A 23,225-nucleotide genomic window follows, 5' to 3' on the forward strand; every position below is an offset into this window, starting at 1 on the left:
CAGCATAGCTGACAGGGACCTCTGCTTTAATTTGCCAAATCTTTACGTCCTGTGCTTTTAAAGCCACTTCAAATGAATCTGACTAGCTTAAACAGACCACAGTTAGCACTTAAGCACAAAACCTGGTGCCCATGACATGGCAAGCTGACATTAAGGAAAAGGAAAACCAAATCCTTTCAAAATCTTCCTCATGACCATGCAGGAGGAGAGCTGAGGAGGAAGGGAGAGGCATATTCCTGCTTTTGTACATCGGGCTAAACCATGGCTTAGCATGATCTGAAAACAGGCCATAGAAAAGCAGTATATCAGGGCAAAAAATTTTTTTGTTTGGGGGGAGCATTTAGCTCCCAACTCAATCTCACCTACTATGTGAGAGAACCAATTCATATAGTTCTCACTGTTAAGGTACATAGAATCGTAGAATTGTAAAGCTGGAAGGAACCCTCTAGAATGTTTTGTTATAGTATGATATTCCTAGCACATAGTCCATTGAATGAGTACTACTTGGCAAAACCTTACAAACAATTCACACCAAAGAGTCTCTTCTCTTTGTGACTCCCCCCCCCCCAAAAAAAAGTGCTTTGGTGTTTTCACATTATTTTTTGAGGTGGGTTGCTGTTCTTTTGCTTCCCCAGAAACTTTTCACATTTGCATGGAGTTCCTCTGTTTCTTTCAGTGGCGATTCGCAGTCGAGCAGTGGGGGCTTCATTTCCAAAAATTGGTGGGAACCAAGCATCTGTCTCCCCACTGCGTTGCCAAGGGTGAATTTGGTGATGAGAAACAGTTTCAGTGCATAGAATGAACAGGCAGGGCAGGGGGCAATAATGCAAACTTCCTTTATTTATGCATATTCGATTTATTTAGATTTTTTACTCCGCTTTACAGCTAGCTGAAGTCCTCAAGGCAGCTAATGACGTTTATAAAACTCAAGAGATGCACCAAGGACTGGGAGTTCAAAAAACAGCCACACTGTTCCTTCCTTCAGGGCAGTTAATGACAGTTGGCCCTGGGTGGGGGGAGGGGCGGGATCAGCCCAGCTGGAGCACGGCCTAACGATTTTCCACCTTCCCTGACTACTTTATGTCATTACTTTTGTATAATTTCCTACTACATTATGCTTTACTGTCCCCACAGAAATCTGCTGGAAATCTTGTTTCCTGGACAGTAGGGAAAAAACATGTTTGACAAGGAGTCTTTTTTTTAAAAAAAAGGCTATAAAACATGTGGCAAGCTTTTGGTTGGACCTCATTTCCCTCACTTTAAGAACAAGTGAGATCTCATGGGCAGCGGGGGAGGAGAGAACATTGATAGATGAGGATAATGACCTCTGAGGAAATGTGTTCTCTGGGAGCCCATGTGCATGAATGTGCATGCACACATCCCAAACACATCCTCCTCTAGAGCCCAGGCTGAAACAACACAAAGGAAATGTACCCTGAGGGGAGGGGTGTTAGCCAAGGATGAGAGTCAAAACCACACATTTATACTGAACATGTAGTTCGGCAGTTGTATTTTCTTTCAACAGCTAGGGGGAAGGATCAGGGCCACAGAGAAGAGTTTGATCCTTTCCACTCTGCTCTGGTCCCAGTGAAAACTACCCTCCTTGCTGCAATTTGCCTCAGGAGGGAAGCTGACATTGTTCTCTTCGTTTAGGTCTCAGGCTGCCAGGAAGCATGGGGCAAACACTCTTGTCTAACTCCCAGCACCAAGGATCAAGTCTTTTCTTCTCCTTATCTGAGGAATAAGGAATCAAAGTCATGCTGTGCCGGCAAGATTGCTCAGCAATGGATATAAACCCCTGCTGAGTGAGCAGCAAGATTTCCTCAAGAGAGCATTTTTAAAATTAGCATTTGGATGCTCCTATACCCTGCCACAAATGAAATATTGATGTCACTTATAAAGAATGCCACAAGTCTCACTGCAGAACTATTTGCACAGAAACCATTGCAGTTTATAAGGGGAAATCTCTACTTTTATCATTACAACCAGTTTAGGAACACCACAAACCAGAATAAATTGTTCCAATCTGACTGTGTTTGTGTCCTGGCCCTCCCCGTCTGATGGAGAACTTGAACTCACAACCCTATTTCTGCCAAAGGCTTTAATGTGTGGATAAGGCAAGCTACAATTTACAAGGGTAAGCAGGTTTATGACAGACTAAATGGAGGGCTAGGTGCGAGCTCAGACGTTGAGCCAACAAGCGCCACTCTGCAGTTTACTTTTGAAGGAAGGAAGGCTGCCCAGGGTGGGCAGCTGAAGTCCTGAGACTGGGCAAAAAAAGGCATCCTTTTGAGTGGGTGGGCTATGCTGAATTTGATTGCTCTGGTGCTGGCATCTCCATGGAGATGGAGGCAGGGTTACTCTCAACCACCTCTCCAGAGTGAGAAGGCTTGTGAGTGACAGGAGGCAGCACAAAAGGCAAACAAAAGGCGTATTTGGAAGGAGAGTGCTGGGACCCTCTTCTGCTAGCTCACTTGAGCCTTCCCTGGGGTCTAACTCTTCACCCTTACCCCCTGCCAGAAGCGTGGTTCCCTCCTGGGGAATCAGACACCTCTTGAGACCTGGAATCATCAACCTGCAGCCCACTGGGACCCTCCAATACAAATTCTTAGAATGCCTCCTACTCTCTTTCTGTGACACCTCCAAAGGAGTTGGGACTCAAGGGAAAGCCAGCTACATTTAAACATGTTGCAATGCCATTAATTTCAGTGGGACAAATTTAAGCACACACTTAACATTCCAATATAAATTAATGAGATGGGTTCGGGTTCAATAACACCCCTATTAATGAATCCATTGCCCATTATCCCAATATAGTCTTTCTGCAAATATGTAATACTTTGATGCCCTCTAATGGGCTACTATTAAAAAGCATCCTGGGGGGAAAAAATCATCTGACTTTTTTTAAACAAAACAAAACAAAAACCCTGTGGTGTCCAGGCAACTTTCTTTAACAGTGTGCATACATGGAAAAGTTGTTTCACAAGCTCAGCTCTGTCCTCTCCCATGTCGGCAGAAACATGCCTTTGTGTATGTGTAAAAAACAAACTGTTTCTACTTTTGTGTGGGTATGTGTGTAAGCTATGCAGAGTTCTGAATCATCCAGGCAAAGAGGATGCCACTCCAGCCTGCAAGTGTCAGCTCTCAAGCATAAATAATTCTCTTCAAATGTGCATTGCCGTCAAATGGCTGCAGGAAATACTGGTTGTATTAAGATTGTTTTCAAGTGTACATATCTCTGGACCAAGCCGTTATTCTGTTTACCATAGCTTCTCCATTTCATTCTTCTCTGATTCAGCTGCAGATAACTCTTAATAATAAGACTGAGATCGTATCAAGTTGGTATGTTTGGTCAGAGGCGTTCAGAAGACATTATATTTTTCTAGACAAAGATACTCGCTCGTAATGAAGGGCTTAAGAAAGGCAAAGTGTCATTGGGAATACAGAGGCCTCCTTTCATTGATTATGGGTCAAAGTGGCTGGTGGTGATTGATGAAACAAAGGGGGTTGATAAAGCAGTAATGGTAGAAAGTGACGTGTTGTGGAATGGGACTGTTTTGAACAGGGTTGCATGGAATAAAAGAGAGTTGTTTATCACAGTGCTCCCAGGGATGTCTGGCAGCAGCTACTCTTACATGTGGTGGACTACTGGGGCTTTTCAACTTTTGAACAATGGATGAAAGGGAGATGCCTTCATCTTTTCAGGTATTGAGATCAGATGTTTTCTACTTGTGATTAAAGCTGCAAACCCTTAATCCAAAGGGGAGTCTAACAGTTTGAGCTTAGAACCAAACCTGGGGGGGGGTCTTTAAAAGTTGCCCACAAGGCAGCATATCATCAGTTACTCTGAGGGTCTCCACAAGTTATCAGTGGCTGCCATTTGCAATTCTCTTGCTATTACACACACACACACACACACACACACACACACTCAGAACAGTGAAAATGAGCACATTTTATCTCACACAGCATAGGATGCTATCTCTGAGGAACTGCACAAAAGTTGCACTGTGCCTGGAGTGCCTTCCCTCCTACCATGGGATCGTTATCTTGGACCTAGTGAGTGCTTATCACTTCTAACATTCTTTCACTCACAGCCCTTTGCTGTAACAGGGGTTTACTTTGTGGATGAAACTGAAATTTTCACACAAGTTTGGGCTCAACATTGACTGCTAGTGTCAAACCATTTCCCAATCATAAAAATTAATCTGCAAATTCACACAAATTTCTCCTAATATCTTCATTTTGATATGCAATTATGCCTTACATGATGCATGTTTGTATGTTATTTTCATTAATATATGCATTTTTTGTACACATTACTTTGCTGGAGAACTGCATTGCATAATTCAGAGAAGTGCACATTTTGAAGAATGCCTAAGTTTCATTTTGCATATGGTTTCAGGAAGGACAAATAAAGCTGCTTCACCTTTAAATATGAACTGAATTGAATTTCTTCTCCATCCCTAGCACACTTTAGTTCCAAGTTAGCTAGCATAAGACCAATTAATTTGGATCCTTCATATTAATTTACACATCTATTGTTTCATTTACTAGGCTTGCACAATGTTAGGATGGAGCAGGAAGTCATAGAATCATAGAGTTGGAAGAGACCACAAGGGCCATCGAGTCCAACCCCCTGCTAAGCAGGAAACACCATCAGAGCACTCCTGACATATGGTTGTCAAGCCTCTGCTTAAAGACCTCCAAAGAAGTAGACTCCACCACACTCCTTGGCAGCAAATTCCACTGTTGAACAGCTCTTACTGTCAGGAAGTTCTTCCTAATGTTTAGGTGGAATCTTCTTTCTTGTAGTTTGGATCCATTGCTCCGTGTCCGCTTCTCTGGAGCAGCAGAAAACAACCTTTCTCCCTCCTCTATGTGACATCCTTTTATATATTTGAACATGGCTATCATATCACCCCTTAACCTCTTCTCCAGGCTAAACATGCCCAGCTCCCTTAGCCGTTCCTCATAAGGCATTGTTTCCAGGCCTTTGACCATTTTGGTTGCCCTCCTCTGGACACGTTCCAGTTTGTCAGTGTCCTTCTTGAACTGTGGTGACCAGAACTGGACACAGTACTCCAGGTGAGGTCTGACCAGAGCAGAATACAGTGGCACTATTACTTCCCTTGATCTAGATGCTATACTCCTATTGATGCAGCCCAGAATTGCATTGGCTTTTTTAGCTGCCGTGTCACACTGTTGGCTCATGTCAAGTTTGTGGTCAACCAAGACTCCTAGATCCTTTTCACATGTACTGCTCTCAAGCCAGGTGTCACCCATCTTGTAATTGTGCCTCTCATTATTTTTCCCCAAGTGCAATACTTTACATTTCTCCCTGTTAAAATTCATCTTGTTCATTTTGGCCCAGTTCTCTAATCTGTCAAGGTCGTTTTGAAGTGTGATCCTATCCTCTGGGGTGTTAGCCACCCCTCCCAGTTTGGTGTCATCTGCAAATTTGATCAGGATGCCCTTGAGTCCATCATCCAAGTCGTTGATAAAGATGTTGAATAATCTGCAAATTTGATCAGGATGCCCTTGAGTCCATCATCCAAGTCGTTGATAAAGATGTTGAAGTACTCACAGGGTCATGGAGGATGGCGAGGGGATGGAGGTCAGTGCACAGGAACCAGAGCAGTAGGACCCATCACCAGAGGGGCCCCTGTCTCTACCAACATGGTGGACTCTGAGGCATAGGGAGTAGCAAGAGTTCTAGGAGGCTGAGGCAGACAAAGGCCCACAGCCCATCTCCCTAGCTGGCCAGGTGGGGCTCGCTAGCTCTGGGTGGAGGGGTGTGATTCCTCAGCTGGAATAGGCTTGAAACAGGTGAGGGTCACATGCCTCATCAAGCCCAGGTGCTGCCATCAGCAGGCAAAGTCCAAAAGGAAAGTAGAGCTCAACTGCCCATATTGATGGACCTTGACTTGATAAGAATGTGCTAGAACCTCTACAGGACTGCTTTTGGTTTGATTCTGGACTGTGTTCTGACTGCTGGACTTCAGACTTGATTACTTGAATTGACCCTGGACTTTGTCTCCTGGCCTTTGGACTTTGCTTGTGTGGCTTGACCCCCAGATGTTGGACTTGACATACTGACTTGCTGCTAGGTAGGTCAGGGGTTCTGAACAATTATTCAACCAGGCTTTTTCAGGGGTGCATTATCATTTAAATAACATTGTACACCTACATGTGTCTACCTGTGACAGTTAGCTCAGACTTTAGGCTTTTGGGCCTATTGCCAGAGAAACATGGCCAAGTCCAGCCTTGCACCATAGCTGTGTTTTACCTATATACCTAGGCAAACAGATGGATTTTTGTATCCCTAGAACTACCAAAGAATGCAGAGTTCCAGTCCCTTGGACACACGGAAATTGTTTGGCTTTGCCTGAGGTAAACAGCAAAGTCAGAGAGAGTGAGTGACTAATTTTATTTTTGGTGTTGTTAAAGTGAGTGGTTGTATCAGAAGCTCTTTAAATTACCTGTTTGCCCATCCTTGTAACAAAGATGTCACATCTGTATGGAAGAAAGAGTTCATGGGGAAGGGATATTGGCAATGCATGGCTCTCAGCAAGGACTTCCTAGACACTTTATTTGGGAAGCATTTCTTCCAACTGGGGCTGAATTGTAGCACACGTAGAGCAAAAAAGTTTTCTGAATGAGCCTGAACAGTGAACTACCTCAGGCCAGCTGTGGCTCTAATTTATGCCCAGCGCCTATGCAGACATGGTCTGATAGCCCACCTGAATGTTTCTGATATTTCTACTGGGCCAGTTCTGCTTTTGCTTCTGCTGGGTATGGTCCCCCTCCCCTATTTTTTTTGGTTTTAAATGTTTGCTACCTTCAAAAGTATTGCTGCTTGAAACATTATCCTTCAATACAAGACCAAATGGAACACTTATTTAAATCATTATGCATCTTGTATTTTCACTGCTGATATATTCTTAAATTTATAATCTCTGCAATATGTCTCCTCTTTAAGAAATTGCTCTATTGACATGTGTGTAAAGAATCAATGTTTCTTATAAAATTTTGCAGTGAGGTTAACTATTGATCTAGGATTAATCCTTAATTAATTTCAAAGACAGCAACAGTAGGAGGTGGAATGACCTATTGAAGCGTGTTTCACTTAGAATTGCCTACTGACTTTTTTTAATAGAGCAAGTCAAAAACCAGCTCAGTCAGCATATTTATATATATGCTAGCCTGCAGAGTGCTGGATGATAACACTGGGCTGATTAGATGTCTTGATTTTAAGCAACTAATTAGTTTAATTGCACAACGAAATATAAAAGAAACACACTCATATCACAGCATTGTACAAGTATTTACTAAAAAAGGTAGCATGAAAAAAGGTGCTGCTCTAATACAATGTTTGATTTTAGAGGGTCATCTTAAATTCAGCAACATTTAGTTCATTTAGTTCAACTCCCTGCAATGCTGAAGTACATTTAAAAAAAAGGAAAACCAGAACCTAATGTGGCAAAAACCCCCACAAAAAATCACATTCAAATAAGTCCGTGAAATATTGTATCCCTGATTGAGGAGGAGAATGGACTACTAAGGGGGAGAAGGGGAAATGGAATAGAGTATTCTGGAAATGGGCATGGCTCGTTGACTGGAATAAAGGTAAAAGGTAAAGGATCCCTGGATGGTTAAGCCCAGTCAAAGGTGACTATGGGGGTGCGGCGCTCATCTCGCTTTCAGGCTGAGGGAGCTGGTGTTTGTCTACAGACAACTTTCTGGGTCATGTGGCCAGCATGACTAAACCGCTTCTGGCACAACAGAACACAGTGACAGAAACCAGAGCGCACGGAAACACCGTGTATCTTCCTGCCACAGCAGTACTTACTTATCTACATGCAGTGGTGTGCTTTTGAACTGCTAGGTTGGCAGGAGCTGGAACACAGCAATGGGAGATCACTCCATTCAGTGATTTGAACTGCCGACCTTCCAATTGCCAAGCCCAAGAGGTTCAGTGGTTTAGACCACAGCACCATATTGAACAGAACATCACACTGCTACATGCAAAGGGGATGACAATGGATAGCTTCTCCCAAATGTTGACTTATTGCATCAAATCCCCTAATTGCATGAGGTTTTTAGCCTCTACACAATCCAACATGCATTGCCTTGCATTGTTGTGGAGTTTTGGACTGCAACTACTTTCTCAGTCAAATTAGATCAGACATTGATTGAAAATTATGTTTAATAGTGAACACTTTTTTTAAAAAAAGCACAGATTAATATCAAACTAAATATACATCAATTGTCACTGTTGATAAGAATTTATGCTGGTATATCAATATTGGCTCAAGGCCCCAGTGTAGAAATCCTGTGATGCTGCTGTGTTGCCCTAATTCATTGTGACTTATGGCAGACTCCACCCTAAACAGCTATGCAACTGACCCAGAAAAGTGTTTCAGAAAACACAATTTAATTCTGATTTATTAGTTAATCTACCACACAAGTTAATCAGTTTCATGTTTTACGCTTCAGTGATGCTGTAATTGTGCAAGTCTAGCCTTGTTCCAAACAAGACCAGCAACTTCTGTATCATTACCTGGCATGATAACGAAACAGAACATTTTTAGTATCCATTGTAAGGCAGTAATTATATAGATTTCAAAAATTACCCTCCCCCCGACTTTACAAGGATCCTCAAAGATCAGGATAGTGGTGGAGAACAAGAATATATTACTCATTTTTGTTTGTTTCCAAAGTGAGTATTCCCCCTGCCGCTTTTTACTGCTCTGTCCCAAGAGAGAGCTTGTGTGTAACTTGAAATCTCGGAATGTCAGCCATGGCCTCTTGATAGCCTCATTAATCAAGTGCTTGCCACACTTCATCTTGCAGATGTTACAGAGCTGGACTAACACCCTGAATGCCAACTCAGTGACATAGTTTTAATACCTATTCCCTCACTCCCTGTGGTAATCCAGTTTGGAGAAGGGCTCTATGTGACTTCCAAGAAGAAATAATCTACCTTCCTGGGTTATTTTTAGAACCACAGCCTGATTTGGGGAAGTCCCACCAGCCCACCATGCCCCATCTCCTCTTAACCTCTCAGAGGATTCTTTTTGGAAGTTGCATGTGACTTGCAGGGGTGAGGATGAGAAACATGTCTTCCAGGAGCGTCCACAAACTAACTGAAATTTGGGTCCAGTTGTTGATTAATGGCATCAATACCGACCAGTATTATTAACTATGCATTGAATCTCCTTTTAGGTGCATCTTTTCAGTGTTAAACAATGGAAGTTCCAGTCCTTGTTCCTCTGAGTCTCTACAGTGCTTCATTGTCTCAAGAAGGTATGTGGATATCCTCTACTGGAGAAACATAATAATTGCAAACCAGCTTTTGTCTGCTCCAAGTATTTTTTTAACCTGTCCTTTGATGACTTCTTGCTGTGGATCCAGTTTGCATCTGAGCTCCCAAAATTAAAAACAGCTGGCGTTCTTCTTGAGCAGCAACTCGCTTCTGAGAGATGTCCTGATGCATAGTGGGGGAAGTGAAAGAAAACTGGAGCTTTCATTTAGTTCTACAGTGCTCAAAACACATCTCATTCATTAGGCCTGAATACAGGTCAGTGTCATGAGTCAGAATTTTATTTCACTGGGTTTAGAACAGAAGACTAAGGTTCTTGGTCCTCATTGACCCATATAAAAAAAATCAAGAGCTGGAGGGCTTGCCTGATGGAAAGATGCCCCCTTCCTCCTCACATATGTGGTGGTCTGGAGGTTTCTCCTGATGCCTGGAGCAAATTGAGGAGAGTGGGGAAAGCCCCATTGCAGTAGTGGGTGTCCTGGCGCTAGCTTACGCTAATGCACCTATTTAGTTGAATCTGGTCCAAGGTTTGAAGGCTGCATGGTATGGCTTCAATTAAGTTTCGTAGATTCCTTCTTAAAAAGTCCAGAGTGTTCTGGTCTGGAGTTCTGTGTACTCATAAGTGCTCTATGTGCATGTAAACCTGCCAGTTAGCTCAGCACTGTCAGTTCCAACACAACTTGCTGTATTCACACTCTACATTATTAGGTGCACAGATATAACATCCTAAGTGTGCACCTAAAGAAACATTGTGTGGAGAGGCATTTAGGGTGGACTACATATCCTGTCTCTACTGTGTAACTTCAAAGTCCAGCTGCTGCTTTTTCTTTGCAAAAAGGGTGGTAGGTAGGAACAGTTCCCAGCAGAGACCAGCAGATGGGAGGGGCGGGGGTATCAACTTGAATAAAATATTGGGGGGCATGCCCATCAACTTCGGGGGCCTTGGCCCCCTCAAATATTTTATGGGGAGAGTAGAGCCCATAGGAATTAACTCCTATGGGGAAGGGAATCCTTCCACCTTTCCACACCCACCACTCCCTCCTAATTCCCCCATGCTAGTAATTTTTCTCTTTCCCTGTCTCCTGAATCTGTTAACTGGGGCTGGGGAAAATCTTCTGGGAGTGACAGAAAGAGACAGAAGGGAATGGCTGAGGGATAAGGAACCTGTTGCCCTTCAGATCTTGTTGGATTCCAAATCGCATTGGCCCCAGCTAGCAAGGACAATAGTCAGGAGTGCTAGGGGCTATATTCTAACAATATCTGAACAGCCAGGAGTTCCCCACCCCTCGATTAAGCACTCTCCTTTCCCCCCACTGCTTATCCACTGAAAGCTATTCCCTCTACCCCCCTGCTTTGCAAGGGAGAAAGTATGGGCTTTGAAGAGATGCACTGGAAGAAGTACATGCTGTTCTGCATTAAACCCGCCCAGAAAAGTGAGCAAGAATTTGGTGCTGTGTTTTGGTTTATCCACTCCCTTCCTTCAGGACTCAGCACAACTTGTACACAAGCTGGGAACCTTACAAGTGCTATATTAGAGGATCTGAAGTTGGGTGTTATCAACTCTTAAAATTATACCAGTTTCAGGGCCTTTTTGTAAAACAGGGATTCACTGTCAAATGAATGGTAATCTTGACTTAGTGCTCAGCCTTTCCTCGCTCACAGCATTGTTTAAATTACCAGTCTTTCCTTGCACTTATGACTTGAAGTGGCTTTATTTGAGCAAAAGGGAAAGCAGACTAGAACTGGGAGAGGGGGGAATGATAAATGGTGCCCATGTTGTGCACACGTGTGTTCCCTTTACTGCAGTCCAATAAATGTCCTGATAACTTACAACAGAGCCACAGGGTCACACATCTGTTAATTAAAGTTTTCCATCTGCACCATCTGATGATCATTGAGCCTGATCCGTCTCACTCATGCAAAACACCCATTATTTATCAGTAGACTTTTAGTGTGCATGAATACAAAATTCACAATTAGTCCATCTATGAGAAGCTTGTCCGCTGTCTGTCTGGGGCTATTAGTTTGCAACTTCATTAATGGAGTCTTCTGTGGATCAACCCATTCACTGCATGGCTGCATTCTACCACAAGTATGAGGATTTTTGTCCTCATCTTCATTTATGACAGGAGATAGGCAGGTCTGGTTTGCAGCTACAAAATGGGGGGGGGATCTCTCTCCCCATCTCCTTTCCCCCTCAAACCCTGGTTTCTGTTTTTCTTTGGCTAAGATTCCAAATACTTTTGCTGGTTAAGGGGATTTGTATTTCTGCCTAGCCTTTTGCCATCATCCCATAGACCATATATATTTGGTCCTACACTTGTTTTTAGTGGCATGGCAGAATAGTAAGGTCTGTATAAATCAGGTGTGAGGTTTCTAAGGAACATGGTGAGAGTTTATCCCTTGCTCCATTGTACTGTTATTGGATAGAGGGGTTGGAGAGAATGGTGTATGAGGAAAAACTTAGACTGCATAGTTCTAGTTAAAGGAAGGTAGCCGTGTTGGTCTGCCGTAGTAGAAATAAAATAAAAAATAAAAAAATCCTTCCAGTAGCACCTTAGAGACCAACTAAGTTTGTAATAGGTATGAGCTTTCGTGTGCTACTGGAAAGAATTTTTTAATTTTTTATTTTGTTTCAACTGCATAAAAAGGTAAAGGGGACCCCTGACCCCGTGACCGACTCTGGGGTTGCGGCGCTCATCTCGCTTTATTGGCCGAGGGAGCCGGCGTACAACTTCCAGGTCATGGCGAACCAGAGCAGCGCACGGAAACACCATTTATCTTCCCGCCGGAGTGGTACCTATTTATCTACTTGCACTTTGACATGCTTTCAAACTGCTAGGTTGGCAGGAGCAGGGACCGAGTAACGGGAGCTCACCCCATCGTGGGGATTCAAACTGCCGACCTTCTGATCGGCAAGCCCTAGGCTCTGTGGTTTAATCCACAGCGCCACCTGCGTCAACTGCATACACACCTTCCATTTAAAGCACATCCCACCCACCCAAGAGAATCATAGGAACTGTAATTTACCTCCACAGAGCTACATTTCTCTGGAGCCTTAAACTACAGTTCCTAGAATTCTTTGGGGAAAGTAATGGGCTTTAAATGGATGGCGTGTATGCTTTAAAAGTGTGGGTATGTTTTGAAGATCTACATATGTGTGGGAATGTATATTAATGCCTGCATCTATTATTGGACCACTGTAATTGCTTTTTGTGTTTCTGATATGGTCCATAGTGAACAACTCCAGATAGCACGTACATAATACATTATCCAGCCAATGAATGTCAAACTGTTGAGTGTGAAAACCTTTACTGATATTCACTGGACTTGGCAAATATAACCCTGGCCAGATAGTACACAGTACAGAGACATACATGTCATGAAAAATTACAGGGTTGCTGCAGAAATTAGCATTCCTGTGCCAAAATCCTGCCCCCCATAAAAAGCAGTAATACTTAACTGCCATTAACTTGTGACCTCACTGCACTGTGTGTTTCTTCATACTTGCTCTACATAATAGGCTGCTGATGAAGGGAGAAAGGATTCACATAAGAATCAGGATTAGTACATTTATAGAGGGGATTTGGAGAACTCAACAGGGGGTGCTGGTTTGGGAGGCAACCCTGTACTTTCCATAACATGTCGCTTTGCAGTATGAAACATGAATAAAAAGTAATAAAGACCATGTGTGTGTATGTGTGACCCTGAGAGAAAGTCTGCCTTTCAGAGGCAAACCAGTGGTCCAAAGTGGTTAATGTGTACCCTACCTGGAAAGAAATGTTCCCACTTACACAGCCAAGTTACCAAAACATTATACAGATATAACTTGAATGTATTGATAAAGTATTTCTGATAAAGTATATTGATATAACTTGAATGGATTATTGATTATGTTCACATGTCACAGTGAAGACGGGTACAAGCAGTCTCTACAAATATACTGTGCAAGTGGGTTTTTTGTGAGTGTACACAAGTTGATTTTTTTCCTTCTGCTTAGCTATTGCATGCACAGGTTACACCGGTACATGGACTGTACACTATTTGTGAAGACCCCTTTGTTGTTGTTGTTTAGTCGTTTAGTCATGTCCGACTCTTCGGGACCCCATGGACCAGAGAACGCCAGGCACCTCTGTCCTCCACTGCCTGAAGACCCCTTACTTTTAACAAAAGCAAACTTGAGTCTCATTTACTAAACTAATGGCGATTTTAAGAATTTGTACTGTAGTTCCTTTCATCCAGATGGAATTTATTCAGGTGGTATTCCTTCAGAATGTTCCATCATAATTACCTTTAAGATGTCAGCACACAGACGCACACGCAACCTATGGCACTGGTGGTAAGTTAATGACTCTGAAAGTGATGCCAAAATAAGCATTCGTTTTCCAGAACATAAGAAAACCCTGGATGCTCTGTATGCCTCCTTGCTTGATAGCAGTTCACCAACATTGGCCAGATTTTCAGAAGTTCTTGGCACAAATAGGCTTTTAGTGTGACTGCTGAAGATAATGTGCAGTTATTGATTGTCATGAGACTGGTGCCAATTCCAGGGAAGGAAGAGGCCGGTGTTTACTGAAATGGATACTCTTCTCTTGGAGAAAGGTCCATTGATGAATCTGACATTTTGCTAAGTAGGGTTTTTGAGTTCAAGTAATTGTTAATATAATCATCTCTTGGGGGTGGGGGAAAAGCCATCTGGGAAGGCTAGCACACCTTGATAGAGTTTATAGATTTTCTTTTAATCAGTTTTCTTAATAGGTTTACAGCTGCAGCTCTTGCTATCTTTGGGAATCCATCCCACCCACATATTATTTATGCTTTGTAAAATGTGGCATAGACGAGCCCATTCCTATTGCATTATTAATTTCCCTAAGTGTTTTATGCTGTGATCTTTCTCAGGAGGGTGTTTCTTGTTCGTTAGCTATCCTTTATGCTACAATCTGTAGCTAAAAGAGAACAGTCTCAGCCCTCGTTATCTTACTGAATTGGAGCCCCCTCTTGTGGTGATAATACAGCTCTAAAAACCTTGATGAGAAATATTTAGGTCTGGCTTGCATAGAGTAAGCATGAGGACTGATTAGGGCCCCCTACTGACTGTGGGAACTGAAGCTACAGTTAGAACTGGATATGGAACAACTGATTGGTTCAAAATTGGAGAAGGAGTACGACAAGCCTGTATATTGTCTCCCTGCTTGTTTAACTTATATTCAGAATTCATCATGCAAAATCCAGAATGCGGCAGCTAGACTGGTGACTGGGAGCGGCCGCCGAGACCATATAACACCGGTCTTGAAAGACCTACATTGGCTCCCAGTATGTTTCCGAGCACAATTCAAAGTGTTGGTGCTGACCTTTAAACCCCTAAACGGCCTCGGTCCAGTATACCTGAAGGAGCGTCTCCACCCCCATCATTCTGCCCGGACGCTGAGGTCCAGCGCCAAGGGCCTTCTGGCAGTTCCCTCATTGCGAGAAGCAAAGCTACAGGGAACCAGGCAGAGGGCCTTCTCGGTAGTGGCACCCACCCTGTGGAACGCCCTTCCAGCAGATGTCAAAGCAATAAACAACTACCTGACATTCAGAAGACATCTTAAGGCAGCCCTGTTCAGGGAAGTTTTTAACATGTGATTTTACTGTATTTTTGGTTTTTATGGAAGCCGCCCAGAGTGGCTGGGGAGGCCCAGCCAGATGGGCGGGGTATAAATAATAAATTATTATTATTATTATTATTATTATTATTATTATTATTATTATTAAAGGCTGGGCTGGATGAATCCCAAACTAGAATTAAGATTGCTGGAAGAAATGGCAACAACCTCAGATATGCAGATGGCACAACCTTGATGGCAGAAAATGAGGAGGAATTAAAAAACCTTTTAATGAGGGTGAAAGAGAACACAAAATATGGTCTGAAGCTCAACATCAAAAAAACTAAGATCATGGCCATCACCTCCTGGCAAATAGAAGGGGAAGAAAAGGAGGCAGAGAGGGATTTTACTTTCTGGGGCTCCATGATCACTGCAGATGGTGACAGCAGTCATAAAAGACACCTGCTTCTTGGGAGAAAAGCAATGACAAACCTAGACAGCATCTTAAAAAGCAGAGACATCACCTTGCTGACAAAGGTCCATATAGTTAAAGCTATGGTTTTCCCAGTAGTGATGTATGGAAGTGAGAGCTGGACCATAAAGAAGGCTGATCGCCGAAGAATTGATGCTTTTGAATTATGGTGCTGAAGGAGACTCTTGAGAGTCCCATGGACTGCAAGAAGATCAAACCTATCCATTCTTAAGGAAATCAGCCCTGAGTGCTCACTGGAAGGACAGATCGTGAAGCTGAGGCTCCAGTACTCTGGCCACCTCATGAGAAGAGAAGACTCCCTGGAAAGACCCTGATGTTGGTAAAGATTGTGGGCACAAGGAGAAGGGGACAACAGAGGACGAGATGGTTGGACAGTATTGTTGAAGCTACCAGCATGAGTTTGACCAAACTGCGGGAGGCAGTGGAAGACAGGAGTGCCTGGCGTGCTCTGGTCCCTGGGGTCACGAAGAGTCGGACACAACTAAACGACTAAACAACAACTGACTATTTTGTGCTTCTTTGGGGACTTTCCAAACATCTATTGTTTGCAGTCTATTCTCAGATTTTTCTGGGAATATCTGGAGCCCACTGGACAATCAGCAGCAGGGGGTGGGTTGGAGAAAGCCTGCATTGTATTCAGTGCTGCTTTCCCTCTCCTTGGATTCAAAGGCATGTAGTGAGATACTTGCTTATTATTTATTCTCTCTGTTCCCCTCATGCACCCCTTATCACCCCCAGATATGCTCTGCAGGGTTGGGGTAATACTATAACAGATTTAAGGGATGCACAGGTGGAGGAGAGGGGGAGAACGTTTCATTGCACAAGGAGAATATTTACCTGAACATTGAATTCCACCCTTAGAATTAAGGACAGTAAACCATAATTGCTGAAAATAAGCCAAATGCATCTCGTTTCTGGGAAACTGCCCAAAGCAGGTGAGCTTATGACAGCTTGAACTGGATGTATGATGAGCCAGATAAAGCTTACTCAGAAGAATGCAGTGAGCTTTCTGATATTGTAAGGGGGAAAGGGTGTTGTGGTTGCTAAACGTGTGAGCTTCACAAAGTAGTATTTGTAAGCAGAACACTTTGTACTATTTCCCTCCCCTCCCTGCACATTTTGAACAGCCCTTTTCCTATCACCCCTATTCCTTTGTCTAGTCCTCTGCACCTTCTTGCCTCCAAAACCACTTTCTTGGGGTCTTACGCATATCTATTATCAACTGTCTCTACCTTAACTCATCCAGAAGCCACATCTCATGATCTACTCAAACACTTTAGGTTCCTTCAGACATTACTCATGTGAAAATGGGGCATGGATAGGATGGGGAGTGGGACTGCTCCTCCTGTCCCTGTCCCCAACATTACAAAACTGTCTTTTCAGCCAATGTACATGTGCTGAGCCCAGATATCTTCAGCTGGGAGACCTATGTGTATGTGCTCAACAGTGATCATGTAGTGCTCAAGATCACATGGATGCATGTGTGTAAGAAAGAGAGAGAGAGAGAGAGAGAGAGAGAGAGAGAGAGAGAGAGAGAGAGAGAGAGAGCACTGTACAGATAATTCACAACAACAAAAAGCAGTATCTGCTAAGCATTTTATTCTTGACCCCAGCCCTAATAAGCAGTCATGGAATCCACTAGTGCCTCCCACAGCAGCCTAATTGAAATGAAGTGTGCAGCATTGGGATGTGTATGTCTGTTTACCAACATTGTTATGCAATTCCAAGATCTCTTAACTTTGAAGAGAACCATGCAAAGTCATTTTAAACTGCCTTCAAACAAAGTACAATGCATCCCTGAGAGACACTTTTTACAGATGTTCTTTGTTCCAAATGCTCCACAGATATGAAAAAATAATACTCAATATTTATTCTGCTACATCATGTCAGTAGTTAAGATTGTTTTCTGTGCTCGCAGTTTCAAAAGAAACTTTGCAGACCGGGTGTGTTCGGTTCCCGAACGCTGAAAACCTGGAAGTAACTGCTCTGGGTTTTGAATGATTTTCAGAAGCCAAATGTGCTATGCGGCTTCCGTTTTGAGTTTCCCTGTTGTATTGGGGCTTCCACTTTCAGTTTTCGGTTGTCGAATGTTTCGGAAGTCGAACAGTCTTCCGGAATGGATTACATTCGACAACCGAGGTTTGACTGTACTGGCAAAATGTTATTTTTGAAATGCTTTCTATAAGCTAAGTATTTGCCATTTCTAGCAATTCGTTGAGATGGGTGGGATTGATCAAATTTGTCATGATCTGGCATTCAAGACTTGATTTTACTGCACTACAGCTCCAAACACCCCTGACTGCTGGCCATGTTGGCTGGGGCTCATTTGAGTTGGAGTCCAACAACATTTAGAGGGCCACAGGTTCCCAATCAGTTTTATTTGGGTAGCTGTAAAGTAGAACAGTACCTGAACGACACCTACTCCCATAACAATCTGCTGGAATGTTCACATGGAAGCCTGCCTCTGCGTGCTTCATTTTCTTAGGCAAAGTGGGTGGCTATCAGAGAAGGAACCATCTCAGCAGTCCCTCATTTGTTGAACCCTTTCCTTTTCTTTATCTCGCACTGAATCTGCTGGCTTTTAGGTCCCAGGTAAAAAACATCTCATTTGTCCAGGCTTTTCATGGCTTCTTGGTGTCTTTTGGTGACTCTTGTGGTTTTACTGCTGTTTTAAATCCATGTTGTGCTCTTTTAGTGCACTTTTATTGTTAGCTGGATTTTACTGTTATTAAGTGCAATGTTCTAGGTCGCATAAAGAGACAACCAGAAACCAATGAAATATAGCAAAATGTGTTTATTGGAGCGATTTTATTTTGAATGGCCAACGGCCATAATTGTATCATGCGTGCTTTGTTTGAACTGGCTATTGTTGTTGATACAGAAAAATTCAATAAAACATTTTGGGTGGGAGGAATTCAACATCACTTTTCTGATTGTTCTGTCAGAGCAAGCATTTCAGCTTGACAGAGGGAATGATCCACCTCTCCTCCTCCTCTATGCTGTCTTAGGAGTTCTCTCCAACCCCCCCTGCCAATTTTGGGGATGCAGGGACAGAATGTGGGGAAGAGAGGGAAAAGCACCATTTTGCAGGCAGAAGTCCTTGCGCAGTGCACAAAACCATATTGACCATTTATTCTATTTTTTAAATGAGCAATTACCGTATTTTTCGCACCGTCCCATAGGACGCATCTAGGGTTTTTTTGGGTGGGGGGGGGAATAAAGAATTTTTTGGGTGGGGGGGGAATAAAGAATTTTTTTCCCCAGCCCGAGCTTCCCCCGACCCCAGCCCCCAGAACAGGCTGCTGTCTGCAAGCCTTGCGAGCCCGGCGGGACCTCCTGCCAGGCGTGTGAGGCTTGCAGACACCTTCCCGAAGCATGGGGCGTCCTCTGGAGGGCGCACCATGCTTCGGGATGCAGACTGCCGCCCCAAGCCTCGCGCGCCCGGCGAGACCTCCCACCAGGCGCGGGAAGCTTGCGGACACCTTCCCGAAGCACGGGGCGTTCTCCGGAGGGCGCCCCGTGCTCCGGGCTGCAGGCTGCTGCCCGCAAGCCTTGCGAGCCCGCGGGAACTCCCCCGGGCTCGCAAGGCTTGCGGATAGCTTCCTGAAGCCTGGAGAGCGAGAGGGGTCGGTGCGCACCGATGCCTCTCGCTCTCCAGGCTTCAGCGAAAGCCTGCATTCACCCCATAGGACGCACACACATTTCCCCTTCATTTTTGGAGGGGAAAAAGTGTGTCCTATAGGGCAAAAAATACGGTAAGTAGCAAGTATACTAAGAATCAAAACTTCCTTTTACAGGGCCATATAGGGCTACTTAGGGATGCCGGTGATGCTGTGGGTTAAACCACAGAGCCTAGGACTTGCCAATTGGAAGGTCGGCGGTTCGAATCCCAGTGATTGGGAGAGCTCCCATTGCTCAGTCGCTGCTCCTGCCAACCTAGCAGTTCGAAAGCACGTCAAAGTGCAAGTAGATAAATAGGTACCACTCCGGAGGGAAGGTAAATGGCGTTTCCGTGCGCTGCTCTGGTTCACCATGACCTGGAAGCTGTACGCCGGCTCCCTTGGCCAATAAAGCAAGATGAGCGTCACAACCCCAGAGTCGGTCACGACTGGACCTAAAGGTCAGGGGTCCCTTTACCTTTATAGGGCTACTTGGATATGCTGGATTTAAGTTATGTGAAAAAACTTTAATGAATGCATTTTAGTTTGGGCTTCAGAATGGAAGGCTTAAGCAGAACAAAGGTCTTGTCCACACTTCCGCTTATCCTGTGCCCAGAGAGCAAATGTCTGAACGGTTTTCTGCTTGTCCCATGTTTTCTAGGCCAGACTTAAGAAGGTACTTGGAAACTAGAGGAACTCCAGGTTTCTGCACAACAGGTTGTTCACTCAGTTCTTTCCTAGTGATGACTAAAAATTTGTTATAGCTTTGGAAGAGCTAGTCTCATGGCTGCCTTTGATGTGCATGGTTGGGGAGAGGCTGGAGATTTTCACAGAAGAAGAATGTGCCCTGTTTCCTTTTAATGTGAAAATCCTTGTAATACAGTTGCATGCCACTCTTTAATTTGGAAGTAATTTAGCTTCCTGCAACAGCTTGTGGAAATCTGTACATGATTAAAAGGCTCTCACTCCCTGTCTCACCCATGACAAGGGATTTCACGTGACAACGTGGTCACTAAGGCTTCTCGTGCAGTTATAGTGAACACGTTCAGTTAAAGTGCAAGCGTAAGAAGAATTATACTTTAGTTTCAAACAACTTTTTTTTAACCATCCAAGGTCTTATAAGAGAGCTTGACAGGTGGAAAAACTACAGGTTGGTATAATTTTTGACAGCTCTATTGTTTCAAAATACTAACTTGTATTTGACACCATATAAGCATATTAGGCACAGTCTTTTCACTTAACCTTTTCCTGTCCAAAGAATGGCTGCATTTATTTTTCTTGTTCCCTTGTGTCTGTCTTTTCTCCTCTGTTGTTTCTCCCTCTGCAGAATGCTAAATTTTCGAGTTCCTCATGGCAGGAACCTGCTTTTCCTGTATTACTCTGTAAAGCACTATATACATAAACAGTGAATAAAACAAACAAAGCGGATCAGATAGGTGCAGGGAACCTTGATCCCTTTGTCATCTGAAAGGCACTCTTACGCCACCGCACCCCACAAAGTCCAGGAGCACTAGAGTTAAACAGGCCGTTTTGATCTTGTTGTGTGGCAGATTAGCCCTCATTAGCCCTCTACTTATTACCTCTTTGTGATTATATGGCTTCACTGATTTTTTTCGCTAGACAATGCTTGACAACACTATAGTTCCAGTTACAGATAGGTAGCCGTGTTGGTCTGCCATAGTCAAAACAAAAAAAATTCCTTCCAGTAGCACCTTAAAGACCAACTAAGTTAGTTCTTGGTATGAGCTTTTGTGTGCATGCACACTTCTTCAGATACACAGTATGTATCTGAAGAAGTGTGCATGCACACGAAAGCTCATACCAAGAACTAACTTAGTTGGTCTTTAAGGTGCTACTGGAAGGAATTTTTTTTTGTTTTGACAACACTATGTTTGATAACCTTGGCAAGACCTCAGGTCCTTGACGCATTTGCTGAGGCAGCTCATATTTATGTTTATGCTGGATCAGCCTGACTTCACAGGTAGTGTGTAAGCCTGCTTGGTGTGTTCATTGTATGACAGAGGCATCATGTGATTAAAGCAGAGCAAGCAGGCACTACTGGCCCCACCCCCTTTCACACAGCTGGCCCTGCCATGGATGTCTGCAGTGAAGAAGCAGCCTATCCATGAACAGAGGTTTGTGCATGGGCTTTCATACAGTTTGGGCGCTGCACAATCATGCTTAGGCTTTTCCACAGCAGACATCCATGCAAACACATGTGGACATTCAGGGCCAGCTGTGTGCCTTGGTAGAAGATCCCAGCAGCATGGCCATATTCCCTGGCCATCATTGTGAGATACAAGGGAAGGAGCTAGAAGTCAGCTAACAAGGTGAAAGCAGTTAAATAATGTAAATGTTTTGTGAAGAGCACTTTTCTTCAGGGTACTGTAACAACATCAAGGAATTCTTAGCTAATTCCATCCTAGAATTTTCAAATGGGAAGAAAAGGATACTGAGATACAGCTCTCCATATGAACCTATCCACTGTGGGGCAGCACAAGATTATAAATGCTGCAGCAGTAGCAGTATTTTCCCTGAGTTTTTCTAAGTATTCCTTCTCCTTCATAGCACAGAGACACACCAAAATAGAACCCCTTCATTTATGTATCTGTGAAAAGCTTATGAAATTAACAGCCCTTGATACTGTGGTAAGTTAGTGTAACATGTGCAAACATTTATCAAGCTATTATTAAAACTATGCAAGTTTGTCTATTCAATAGGCATGCAAAGTTTTAATTCTCCATTCCTCTTTCCTTTTTCCAAATGGGCACTTGACTGCAATTCCCACATTATTCATTGCTGCTGTTGAATTTTGTATTATGGGAAGATGCAACCAAATAGGCTCTAAAATAATCAATTAGTGTAATTAGTGACCCAATATCAGATGGGCCAAACATGTTTTTGTTATTACTTATCAAAACACAGAAATCTGTTGTTGGGTAGTGCTAGCTGGAGTTCTCTCAATCTACAATAAGCACGCACACTCAAACTGAGCTTTAATCATTACCCGTCCCCGCCTTTCCCCCAATGGCATGTTACTGATTAGGAATCTGATATTTGAGACAGTGATTTAGAGGGCAGTGCTCAGCATTGCACCTCAACTTAGACAGCCTCTGAAATTCAGCAGCCCCTTCTCCTTGCTATCTTGTTCAAACACCCTAACTCTGAACAGCTTTGTTTACCTATACAGTGGTACCTCGGGTTACAGACGCTTCAGGATACAGACTCCACTAACCCAGAAATAGTACCTCAGATTAAGAACTTTGCTTCAGGATGAGAACAGAAATTGCACGGCTGTGGGAGGCCCCATTTACTAAAGTTGTACCTCAGGTTAAGAACAGTTTCAGGTTAAGAATGGACCTCCAGAACCAATTGAGTTAATTAAGTTCTTAACCCAAGGTACCACTGTAGTGGTATCAGTAGGTAGCCAAGTTTGACTGGGTGTCTGATAACCTAGAAAGAACCACCTTTAAATTAAAAAAAAAGTGCAGAAGTATCAGTGGTTTAGCTCTGCTAATATCGGTGAGCTGTACTGAAAAGGGGAAGCGTTTGGGGGCACTTTTTGGCTTCCCCATAATCTCTTCCTTCCCCTTTTTCCACTTATGGAATTATCTCCTCCTAAATTTCTCCATGGATGTTTGTTTAGAATTACTAGAAAGCAGAAAGTTGGCATCTGCCGCTAGAAATGCAACTCTTTTTCTTCCTTTGAAAGCATGCACATTTTAGTCACTCAAAGGAACAAGCATGTCTTTCTTTCAGCGAAGTAGGTCTTGTTTTACCTGCAGAAGGCTTGGCAGGAGGAAATCCAAAGTCTTCCTGGACATTTGCTGGCAGCACAGAAGTGAGGGCAGAAGGTTTTATTATTATTATTACTCTTTCCTCCTTGTTGGGAGTAATGAGAAGGAAATAGGAGGGAGAAATTCATGTCTAGAGCTGGTACAACTTCTCCCACAATTGGGGGCATTTTGGGTGATTGTAAAGGTACTGGATCCTCCAACACCCCTGCAACCACTCTGACCCCCCTTCCTTTGACCCTATTGATGTCGGAGCTCTGACTTTGGTAGCGCCAGGGCTGTGGAAGTTGCTCAGTTAGGGGTGTGTATGTGTGTGTCCCAATATTGGATCATCTCCTTGCAAATTGGAGCTCTCATGTGAACCTTAGA

General features: G+C 43.5%; 1 protein-coding gene across 1 annotated transcript in view; it reads left to right on the forward strand.

Annotated features, from left to right (window-relative positions):
* Window positions 1-628: 628 nt before the first annotated feature.
* COL21A1 (collagen type XXI alpha 1 chain) overlaps window positions 629-23,225 on the forward strand; it is a 125,084-nt gene continuing 102,487 nt past the window's right edge. Inside the window, exons 1-2 of the mRNA XM_081906704.1 lie at window positions 629-2,137; window positions 9,229-9,309. The gene's annotated coding sequence lies outside the window, so the exon portion shown is untranslated. The remainder of the gene's footprint in view (window positions 2,138-9,228; window positions 9,310-23,225) is intronic.

This window comes from Podarcis melisellensis, assembly GCF_964234715.1.
Source record: "Podarcis melisellensis genome assembly, chromosome: 3".
Taxonomy (NCBI): Eukaryota; Metazoa; Chordata; class Lepidosauria; order Squamata; family Lacertidae; genus Podarcis; species Podarcis melisellensis.